This window comes from Syngnathoides biaculeatus, chromosome 10 (assembly GCF_019802595.1).
Source record: "Syngnathoides biaculeatus isolate LvHL_M chromosome 10, ASM1980259v1, whole genome shotgun sequence".
In the NCBI taxonomy this organism is placed as follows: Eukaryota; Metazoa; Chordata; class Actinopteri; order Syngnathiformes; family Syngnathidae; genus Syngnathoides; species Syngnathoides biaculeatus.
In genome coordinates, this window is record NC_084649.1 from 8,814,124 (window position 1) to 8,826,212 (window position 12,089).

At 40.3% G+C, this 12,089-nt stretch overlaps 1 long non-coding RNA gene across 1 annotated transcript in view; it reads left to right on the forward strand.

Annotated features, from left to right (window-relative positions):
* LOC133508068 (uncharacterized) overlaps positions 1–11,069 on the forward strand; it is a 28,099-nt gene extending 17,030 nt beyond the window's left edge. The window contains exons 2-4 of the long non-coding RNA XR_009796965.1: positions 1,835–1,896; positions 7,300–7,407; positions 10,429–11,069. This is a non-coding gene — a long non-coding RNA (uncharacterized LOC133508068). The remainder of the gene's footprint in view (positions 1–1,834; positions 1,897–7,299; positions 7,408–10,428) is intronic.
* Positions 11,070–12,089: the final 1,020 nt, after the last annotated feature.

Here is a 12,089-nt window from a genome sequence, read left to right on the forward strand (position 1 = left end):
TATCTCGCATGACACTGTCACACATGTTCTGGTTTATTAATGTTGTTTCTGATGACAAATATACAAATAATTACAAACATTTGAACTCTATATTGGTATTAAAATTTTGCGTGGTCATTGTCCTGATTGAAAGAGAGTGTTCGTTTCATGGAAATCTGTGGTAAAATGTCTAAAGTTGCTGAATCAACATAAAATGGCAGGGCCCATTTACAAGTTACCTGATTTATTATCCATCACACAGCTAATTAACACACCGGATAGTCACAAAAAAAGGATGATCATATGAGACAGAGTAATATGCTTTCTAGGATATTGACTTTTGGTTCATCATTTTTTTTCAAACAAAAAAAGAAGAGAAAAAACAGAAAACGGAAGTGAAAGAAAATGAAAAGACAAAGTAAACAAAATCAGATAACCTCAGCATCTTTCAAATCAAAATAAGATTGATTGAAAGGTCTGTCAAATGCCTATCTCATTTCTCTCACAACACCGTTATCAAATTAAACATCAGACGGAGACAACTGCCTTACACTGCATAGCTAACAAATCTTGGTTGACTGGCACTTCCAAAGAGGGAGATTAATTTAGTCACATTTATGATGGGGGTCTTAAAGCCACTGGGAAAGGAAATGAAGATGTTGGAGTCAATTTCTTTGCCAAATGGAGTAGCCATCATGGCAAAATTCAATCTGTTTATCTTTTCTTCTGATAGCAAGAGGGAAAGTTGAGGAGTGGAATTCACTTTTTTCCTCCACTGAGTTATTACACAGGCAGAGATTGGAGAAAAGTGGATCATGACAAGTACACCTGCAGCATTTAGCCCATCTTCATCCCACATCTATCTCTCCCTTGCTGTGATTTATCTATCAGTCTGGGTTCAGATTGACTCTCTGCTGTACAACAGGCCATTAAAGCCTGGGGGAGATTCACCTTGTCATGCAGCAGCCCGAGATGAAAAGCTAAAAAGAGCACATTAACTCATCAATATGAGAACATGAAGATGAAAACAGTTGTCAAAGGCCTGCCAGATATAAATGATTACACCTATTGTATGTAACCGAGGTCATCGAAGTCAAACAGCAACAAAAGCCACAAAGAATGCGATCTGCAGGAGACTTCCAGAGTATAATGCTGAAATTTAATTGTACAAATTATACTCTCACTGTAGAATGTTTTACTCAGTTGATGCATTGTAGCAATGTTGTGGTAAGTCACCACTTTGAAATCTGGTCGATACTATTCTCAATGTATTTATCTATATTCTTTCTTTGTCTGCGGTGGACACATGTTGATGTGCAGCAAGATTCACTGTGCAGAACGCATTAGTGTTGGGTGTCCCAGAATGCTTCACTCAATACCCGTCACAAACCATTTACACATCCAGTTTAGACGGTACCTCAATCTAAGTATCATGTCATGTCTTCATAAAACCTCACAGAATTTCTTCCTGCATAATTTTGTTCATTTTGCAGCGTTAACTTTTTTTTAATTGAACATTATTTAGAAAGCATGAATGTGAACACATGAAACACATTTTTTAATTTGGCAGTTACAATTACATTAGTATCACAAATTTATTTATAAGTATAAAGTAAAAATACCAAAGCTTGATTGTACTGAATGTCAACAACTGCATTTTATTCTCCAGTGTTTATTAGCTCAAACCTCGCTTTTTTTTTTCAATGTGTCGCTTTATCAATATAGATCAAAAAAACAATATGATAGCAATAAGCAATAAGCATTGATGGCTATGTAGGCTCAGACTCACCTCCTCTACCTCCACAAAATGAGGAATACACAAGTCCAAACCCACTTTATGTGCTTCTTTCACCAGGACCCCATCTAGAACATCGAATCTATCTAGAACGTTTAGGTTCTGGACGACCTCTGCAGTAGGTAAAATGTATTATTATTATTATTATTATTATACCCTCATATTTCAAAACTGTATGAACTGCCCCAGACTCTTAATAATGTTCCTCACATTCCAATTAACCTCTACAATAATCTTATAAACACTTTCTATACTCTTAAAGACCACTTAAGCTCTTAAAAATTCAATAATGTACAGTGCTATTGTGTACTATAAATTTCATTCTTTCTCAATGTTTAATGTGTTTTCATGAAGTTTTCTATTGTTTTTTTTCTTCTATAGTTTAATGGTGCACAATCCTAAGTAGGATAAGTGGTGTTGAAAGTGGATGGATGGATAGTTTTAATGGTTGAGGCTAGAGAACACACGGAAAAAAGATAATACAGCATACACTCAAAATCTCAAGATATGGTGAATTATGCATGATATCATTAGGAAAACAAAGATTGCAACACACAAACTCTGCACTAGGTAAAACTCGATATACTGTAGTGAAGGAACATTGCATCGCTTTGTGGGACGGAAGCTGCATTTCCTCCTGCCAGAAGATTCTCTAAAGCATGGTGAAAGGAGTCATCAAGATTATTGGTGCCCCTCAGCCCTGAATATCAGACATATATCTCATCCGCAGAGGTGGTGTCACTGGCCAACCCTCGCATTCCCTCCACAGCCTCCTGCCTTCAGCGATGAAGTAACAGAGCCTCTGCGCATGGTCAACAAGGCTGTCGAACCACTTCATTCGTCAGGCTGTCTGGATGCTGACTTTGTCTACTACCTGTACTGCATCCAGTGACTGGACCCTCCCTTATTTGCTTCCTAAATTTGCTGCATTCAACTGCAGACCTTCTGTTAAAACATTGTACTCCAATCCATATCTACGAAACCCATACAACACAGAACTACTGCAGTATTTGCAGTAGTTACCTCATTACCTCTGGTGTATATCAGCCTGCCTATTTCCTGAGATGCTCGCCAAAGTTTTGCCCACCCTCTGAACGGTACCACGGCCCAAAAAATAAGAGGGAGAGGAAACTAAAACTGCCCACCACAAGTTTATTGGGAATTTTAGAACCATTGCTGCCCCCCCTGCCACCAACTCTCCTCTCTCTGCATTTTCTTTAATTTGAATCTGGCCTGCCAGGCGGTCTTCAGCAAGCTTAAGGCTGGCTTCACGTCAGCCCTGGTCCACATCCTGCCTGATCCGGAGAGACAGTTTATCGTCGAGGTGGACGCATCGGACAGGTCCTCTCCCAGAGGAGTCCCAGGGATGAGAGACTACACATCTGTGCCTTTCTGTCTAACAGGCTGACTCAGGCGAAAAGCAACCCAGTTGAGACTGCTATGTCTGATTGGAGACATTGGCTGGGGGGAACTCAGGACCCATTCCTGATGCTGACGGACCCTAAGAACCTCGAGTATCTCAAGGCCGCCAAGAGACTAAATGCCTGGCAAGCAAATTGGGGATTCTTTTTTACTTGATTCCGTTTCACAATGTCCTTCTGACCAGGGACTGTCACGAACCGCCGCTGGACCCAAATGCAGGACACCAAGATGACGACATGATGTTAGGTGTAGTTTTATTCAAGCTGAGGTGGCAGAGAAACACTGTGACGAGGATAACTCAACACTACACTTTTCACGCCTCCCACCCAAAGGCGTCTGGGCAGTCTGGGGCTGGCCGTTAAGGAGGGGGTACTGTCATGGCCCTGCCGGTCCCTGTCCAGGCTGTGCCCATCCCAGACGCAGCACGCACATACAGGAATCAGTGGAGGTGCACACCTGCGCCTCATTCCAAGTAATCACAAACTATACAAATAGGACCACACGTACGGTCCGTTCTTTGCCAGATCGTTGCCTTATGCCTTGTTCCCCCACTCTCTGATCCTGTTCCTGCTCTCATGTGTATCGACCCCTGCCTGCCTACAGACCTGCTTTTCATGGCTGCCGATTCCATTACTGCTCCTTCCGTGGACTGCCTGTTTGATTCTCGACACTGGACTGAATAAAGATGTTTCCCAAACCACCTCTGCGTCTCCTGAGTTGTGCATTTGGGTCCAACCCCGTGTTCTGGTCATGACAGAATCATGAAGTCCTGCAAAACATTCTAGTAGGCTGTTGTGGTATGCTTGGTTTTAAAAAAAAGCAGTGTTTACCAACACTTGAATTAGATAACATACCACAAATCATGGCCAATATTTCACACTGGACCTCGAGGAGCTTGGGTTCTGTTCTTTAACTGTCTTCTTGCAAACTCTTGCACCTTGATTCCCAAATGAAAGGCATTCTTTCGTATAAGGAGAGGACCTTGATCCATGAGCAAGTGGATCCAGACATATTCTGATGAATAGTCTTGTCGTCAAGTGGCAGGTACTGAAGAGGACTGGCGGCCGGCTTGGTGGCAGGAGTTACATGGATCAGTAATCTCGGCGAGATTCTTGAATTTCCTCTGTTTAATAATCCTTTAATTGATGTTTTTGTGGTGCTTGCAGTCTTCCCAATTTTGAACCAAACAGAGAGATTTGAAGCGATTTAAGCTGAAGCAATTTATTGACACGTGGGGAAACCTGTGCAGGTGGATTGAATTTAGTGTGATGATTATTGTGTCACACTTGCTTTAAAACATTTATGCCCTGGTGAGTTTTCAAATTTTTGAATTCATTTGTGGATTATAGAAGTTGGGAACCTAAATTATGTAAAAATAAACAAATATATGAAATAGAAGCTGTAATCAATGACAGTTTAGCTACAGCTAAATAAATTTTTCCATCCAGCCATTTTGTTAGCTGCTTATCTTCACAAGGGTCATGGGGAGTGCTGGAGCCTATCCCAGCTGTCAACAGGCAGAAGGTGGGGGACACCCTGAACTGGTCGCCAGCCAATCGCAGAGCACATCGAGACAGCCACACTCACAATCACAGCTAAGGGCAATTTAGAGTGTCCAATTAATGTTACAAGTTTTTGGGATGTGGGAGGAAACCGGCGTGCCCGGAGAAAACCCACGCAGGCACGGGGAGAACATGTAAACTCCACACAGGCGGGTCCGGGATTGAACCCGGGACCTCAGAACTGTGAGGCCAACGCTTTCCAGCTGAACCACCATGCTGCCAATAAACTTTTCCATGATATTAAAATTTTATGGAAAGGGTCTGTACAAGCCAATTTCATCTTTTGACTTGATTACAGTATATCCTAATTTATGCTTTTTTTTTTTTCTATGGTCCTACCTGTGACTAGAGAGAGAAATGTCCTTTCAATTTTTCTGTATGTCCTTATTTGACTGTAAAACTCCCTGAATTCTAAAGGTGTGCCTCTCTATTAACATCAGTTAATTCATCCAGCTGGAGTGAGACTACTATTTCTCCAAAATGGTCCATAACATGATCAAAAATGTTTCTTCTCTTTGTCTTTTTTAACGCGGCAAATGCTGGCAGTTGTCAGCATGTAGCTGCAGAAACTTTATCCGGTAAAAATCCACAACGGCGTCTGGAACCAACAGGTCGTCGCAAACGGTGAATGCCTTTTTCACTTTACTTTTGACAAAAAGAAGAAAACTTGAGTGCTTTGGCTGATGTGAAAGTTTCAGATGTGTTTCTTGGAATGCCCTGAATACAGAACTTTTTTCATGAAAAATTTTGATGGCTTACTAAAATTTCATTGATAGTTTGTTATAGAACGTCATTGACAGTGGGCTGGATACATGCTACTGAGTCCTAAAGTCTCCCTGAAAAGGAATTCAGTGCATGCACTGTTTTGCGCTCATCATCTTTTGGTCAAATTAATTTTTACACACTCAAACAAGAGCGCATGGAGTGGGTAAGCTTTTGTCCTATATTCTGAGTGGTTCAGTCAACTTTCTATCTGGACTAAAGATGGAGCAATGGTTCACAAATGTCACATTTTGTGAAATGATTGGGCTGTATCTCCCAACTTTCAATTAATTCAAGTCATTGTCAGACCGCCAACTCTAAATCATGGGCCAGTCTCTTGGAGGAAAAAAATCCACAACAGCATCACAATTGACCCCAGAGGATTCTAACCCAGCCAGCTCCATTTTACGATCAGACCAATTGAGCCTGTTCCTTCCCAATGTTAAATTTAACAAGTTTACAGAAAAAAAAGAATTAAAAATGAAGTCACAGGACTCGGAGTTCATTGGAGCCCAAACAAAACAAGGTTAGCTACGCCACTGGTTTGCGCTTACTTAATCTCAAGGAGTCATTTGTTAATGCTTCTTGTAGTCACCATACAGAAATTTACCTCTTGATGCCATGTTAACATTGACGTATAATTGGGCGTTTTAACAGCAACAGAGGCGTCTGGCAGGTGCGCAAAGCTCCTTCTGCCCTTGATGCCGGAGAAACCTGGATTCTCAATAAGATACAGGGAAAGGTCTGGTAACCAATAATCAGCTTATAATGGCTGGCTCTTCAAGGTAAGGTAAGTCCCAAACTAAAGGTAGACAGTGGTTTGCAACATACAGTATGTTTAAAAAGTATATATTATTTACTTAAATATGCAATAATAGGGGGAGGCATTGTTGGCCAGCTGGAAAGTGTTGGACTCACAGTTCTGAGGACCTCTGTTCAATTCCAGCCCTCCCTTGGTGGAGTTTTCATGTTCTCCCCGTGCCTACGTGGGTTTCCTACGGGCACTCCGGTCTCCACCCATATCAGAAAAAAACATGCAACATTAATTGGACACACTAAATTGCCCCTAGGTGTAATTGTCAGTGCGGCTGCTTGTCTCTATGTGCCCTGTGAATGGCTGGCAACCAGTTCAGGGCGTACCCTGCCTCCTGCCTGTTGACAGCTGGGATAGACTCCAGCACTCCTGCGACCCTTGTGAGGATAAGTGGCTAAGAAAATGAATGGATGAATGGATGCAATAAAAGAAGTTATAGGGCAATAGTAATTGGTATTTTAATGTGTTGTAAAGCAATGACTTCTACCTCAGTGTTCTTTCATTTCATTTTTCTAAATACTGTATTTCCAACCTGTTTATTCTTAAAGATCATACTATGAAATGTGATGAATTATATTAAAATGTATGGGGATTATAGTTTGAGATAGTTTTAGGGTTTAAAATAACAGGTTACCATATGTAATCATAAACACATTTCCAGGGGTGTGAACTACATGTTGATTTTAGTTATTTGAGTTGGTCTTGGTCCCTGCCCCCCACGGGTAGCAGGGGTTCACTTTACATTCTTTTTCTCTTAAAGGGACATCCTGTAGTGTTTCGGAAATCTACTAACATCTAGTGTATATCAATAGGTGAGGGCTATCATAGCCACCGGTATTTTTCATACTGCTGCCGCAATAATGGGTGAAGGCTACCGTAGTGCTTTAGGTATGCCTGCATTTGGAGGATCCTCTTTGGACCCGAGATAAAAGAAACCTTGAAATTTTGTCATTTTGTGTTTCAAGTACTCAAGGTAATCAAGGGAGTGAGGCAAAACAAATGAAAAACAGAGACGGACAACCAGATCAAATGCCGAAAGAAGAAAGCCCAAGGTGAAAACTTTCCATGTCAATGTAAGTCCTTCAGTTGGGTCTTGAATTCTGTCACACAGACTTTCAGCAGTTCTGTCTAGGAACTGTCAAACGAGCATAACTTGAGGTATAAAGGGGCTCATAGTGTTCACACAAAGTGACACTGTTTCGAAACCGCAATTCTGAACTCTGGGAACTATGGTGCAGTCAGCAGATGTGTGGGAACCAAGACATACATTAAAACTAGCTGAGACATGTCTCATGATGAAGGGTGGAATGAAAAATGAATCTTATGAGAAGATTAATTGACAATGGACAAATTGATACTAGTGAGCAAAGTATATAAAGAGTTGAAGATTAAAAAAATGCATAAAATGCATGGTGGCACAGCTGTAGAGCCCTGGCTTCACAGTTCTGAGGGTTGAAATCACAGCCCTGCCTGTGTGGAGTTTGCATGTTCTCCCCATGCCTGTGTGGGTTTTCTTCAGGCTCTCTGGTTTCCGCCCACATCCCAAAAAAAATGCATTAATTGGAGACTTGAACTCGCTCTTAAGTGTGATTGTGAGTGCGACTGTTGTCTGTGTCTATGTGACCTGCGATTGGTCAGCAACCAGTTCAGGGTGTACCCCGCCTCCTACCCGATGACAGCTGGGATTGGTTCCAGCACTCGTGCTCGGAAAATGGATGGATGGCTAATTTCGAATTGTAATTATTATTGACTTAATCAGCATCAGTGACCAACTACCGGAGATAAATTCCTTGTGTTGTTACATACTTAGCCAATAAACCTTATTCTGACCTATAGTCAACAGTATGTTTTAATTTCTAAGTCATAACATCCATAAAAAAAAAAAATGTTCTACAAACTGCTTTAGGTGTCGGTCATTTTTTTTAATACTAGCAATATTAGCTAATTTTAACTAATTTCACCTTCTACATTAATGTAGTGATCATCATACTTCATTATTAAAGAAGTACTTGAGAGACATGCCAGGAAACATACAAACGGTTACCACAGGCTCAATTATTTGCTGTTTCTTTTTTTTTAATTCACTCTAATTGAGTAAATTTATTTTCATACTTTTAATCCCTCGTTTCTACACAGACCCACAAACACACTTATAATGTTGCCAAGCTTAACCAAATTATTGAGTCAGTGTCTGTGAAAAGAGGAATGAAAGAGAGGAGCCTGGCAAGGTCTGATAAGCCTCTGTAACAGTAATGATAATGTTGTCATAAAGCTTATTAATTGAGTTTGGCGGTAACTGCTACGTTTACTGCAAGCTGAGCGTGTTGTAATGCTGACAACTGTCACACTGACAAACAAGTAGTGGAATATGATTTTCATCCCTGTCACTGTGTACTAACCTAACTAACCTACCAATAATTACGGGAAATATTCATGGTACAAATTGCAACTGAATTTGCATGAAAATAACATATTTCCTAGTCTTCGTGCAATGAAAGCTGAAGTTATCTATCTATCTATCTATCTATCTATCTATCTATCTATCTATCTATCTATCTATCTATCTATCTATCTATCTATCTATCTATCTATCTATCTATCTATCTATCTGTTTATGTGCAAGGTCTGTCATTAAATATTGGTTAAGATGCTGAAAATAATCTATAATAATAATATAGAGAAAGTAAAACTGTCATATCTAGCTGTAACTATCTTTAACTATATTTAATAACTAAATTAGTAATAATTGTGTTCAACCTATCAACATGACATGATTGCCATCATTGGACACTGCAATGTCCCAAGAATATCTACATGGCAGATGTTGGAATGTTTATTTTGTCCTGAAATACATACATAGTGTACAGTGTACAGTGCACATCATGTTCATAGTAGAAGGTGAAAGTTTAATTGTTCCATGCTAGAGTTTCCTCTCTGCTGTGTATTGATTTGTATCACAATTCCCCTGAAAATGTAATGGAACAGTGGAGCCAATTGTACTATTGAAGAAAAATTGTCTTTGCTGTCATTTTTTTTTTTTTTAATGAGACAAGTGGTTCACAGCATGGAAGATAAAACTTAACGTAATATTTCGGTCAGATTCTCTTCTTACAATACCTGTAGCAAACGTCAACTTTTGACAATATTACAAATCTGCACTCTTTTTATGTGATGCTTTTCTAGGGTTTCACTGCATTCCTTTTAAGTGTTAGTTTTTGGGGGTGACATCCTTCATTTTTCTGTTTAGAATGTAAAATACATTTTCAATACGGTTCCAGTCTGCATTGTGTTGTTGTCATCATGTTGTTCATCAATAAAGATTACTGAGCCTCTTTTTAGGAGAAGCAATAAAAGCTCAAACCACGGCATGTTCCCAGATAAGCTTATATAGTTGGGGATCATGAGCACACCCTTTCTTAGTCCTTCCATCACTTTGGTAAAGGTTAATCCTTTTCTCATCAGTCTACAAATCTCCCAGAATTGTTTGGACTAGTCTCTGTAGTTTTGACAAATCCCAGCATAACCTTCCAACTCCCACTAATAAGTGGTTGTATCTTCTAGTGGAGAATCTGCACTTTTGTCCATGCTCGTTTATGTTCACTTCTGCCCACTTGTTGATGATTTAATTTACAATGGTTGTGCACCTTATATCCAGTGCTTACAAAATTTAATCTATCAGCTGTAACTCTTTACCATCAACTCATTCGACATATGTCACTCAGTCGTAACTCAACTACATTGATGCTATGACTTATGTGTGACATGACAAAATTTTTTTTTTACTTTTACTTGAGAGCAAAAATTTTAGTTCTGAACAGCTTATGGGGGCACCGTTCTGAACTTTACTCACTACACAACAAGCAACACTTTGGGGGAACAATTTATCAAATAGACTTTAAACTGTCAGTTCCAGTTGAAGTTACTGTCAAACTTAGTGAAGTTTTATTAAATATGAAATAACATCTGTTATCAAACAGGTTGCTGCGCACTTTTGTCTCTACCATACTTTTATGGCACATTTCCCACAAAACACAACAGTAAAGGTCATCAACGCCATTCTAAACACAGTCGTGTTCATCTTTATGATCTTCCAGATGCCGGCTGTCAACAGATGATGTGGCGGGCATCGGGCGGCAGAAAAAGGTGTTCCCGGTGTGTTGACGATGTCGGAAGTGTGTCGATGAGTAATGTCATCTGACAGTTGATGTTGGGTGAAGCGTACAGTAATGGGGAGACAGAGGTCAGAGAAACCATTACCACAGTGGGGGCGGAGAGGAAGGGGAAATGAAAGTGGCAACTATGGTGTTGTCTTCTCCAACTGTCGGGCGTGGCGGCTGCCCTTCTGCTGTGACTGAGAATCTGGGCTGGCTACACATTCATTACAGAGTGAACTGACCCGACCATCATCATTAATCCAAGTCAGAGGTGATATGAAATAAAATGTTCCATTGACTGTTGAGAAGGTTGATTTTTGTTTCCCTAGGATGTTCTGTTTGTCTTATTGCCCTCTCTCTCCTTTACTATTTTTTTCTTCTTCCACCATCTGCATCACTCAACTATGTGATGACATTGAACTCCATTCTAACATAAGAATCTATTAGATCATTATGAACGCACTGCAATCCTTCTTGTACTGTGACGATAATCTGCTGATTTAAAGCAGCGCATTTGCATTTATTTTCTCAATTCAATTGAGATATGAGTTGATCCCAGTATTGTTCTACTGATGCATGGGAATAAAAATAGCCCCTCAGATGAGTTGGCATGGTAATTATTGTCCCTGACCTCTTCTTGCAGTCAGTGACTACACATAACATGCATGGAAATGTTTACTGTCTTCCAGCCATCAACACGTCACATTGTTTCCTTTACGACAAGATTATCAAAGAATCATACACAAGTGCTCTTTGCAAGCAAGCCATGTATGTTGCAAGGTTATAACTCACATAGAGTTCATGCTCTTATTATGATGAGTTAAAACACCTTGCTATCCAGTGCAACATTACCACGCCATCTGGAAGGGTAATATGACGTCCTCTCTAGTGGTGGGTGGGACCTGTATCATTATTAACAACAAATTTGTCAAGGAAACTGAACAACAGAAGCAAAAATATATGAAGGACATTCAGGAGCAAGGGATGTTGCCTCATGAGATTCTCGGGGGGGTTGCACTTAGATTGGAAACAAGGGATGACGAGGCAGCCAGCAGGTGGATTCATCGCCTAGCCTGAATGTCTTGTTGTGACACTAATTTTAGGCTGTGGGTAATGAACATATCCTGTGACAAATGGGGGAACTGTAAGAGTTGAAGCATTCTTGGGGACAAATTTGCATTCCGGCAGACAGCCGTGACACCACCTGGAGTCTGGAGACGGAGGAATGACCGAAGGGAGACAGAAGTACTGAATCACCACTACTGATTAAAGTTCACCTGCCAGAGGTTTGTGAGGTCACGCATGGCTGAAAATTGTCTCGATGAAAAATGCATCCATTCTCAGTGTAATGGTTAGTTACACTGAGCGTGTTAGAGTCAATTGAGACAGGGGCTGGTGCCACAGATTTAAACCACCGACTTGATATTTGATGTGACAGTGCAGCAAAAATTGTTAGCACAAACTTCACAGCAAAATAGAATGGCACTAAGAGAAAGCAGAGCCTACGACAGCTGAAATGTTCAGTTTCATATCAAATTACATTTCTTACCCTGAGTACAGACAAACATCTTTGATGTAAACCTGCTGTTTGGGCAAATTTC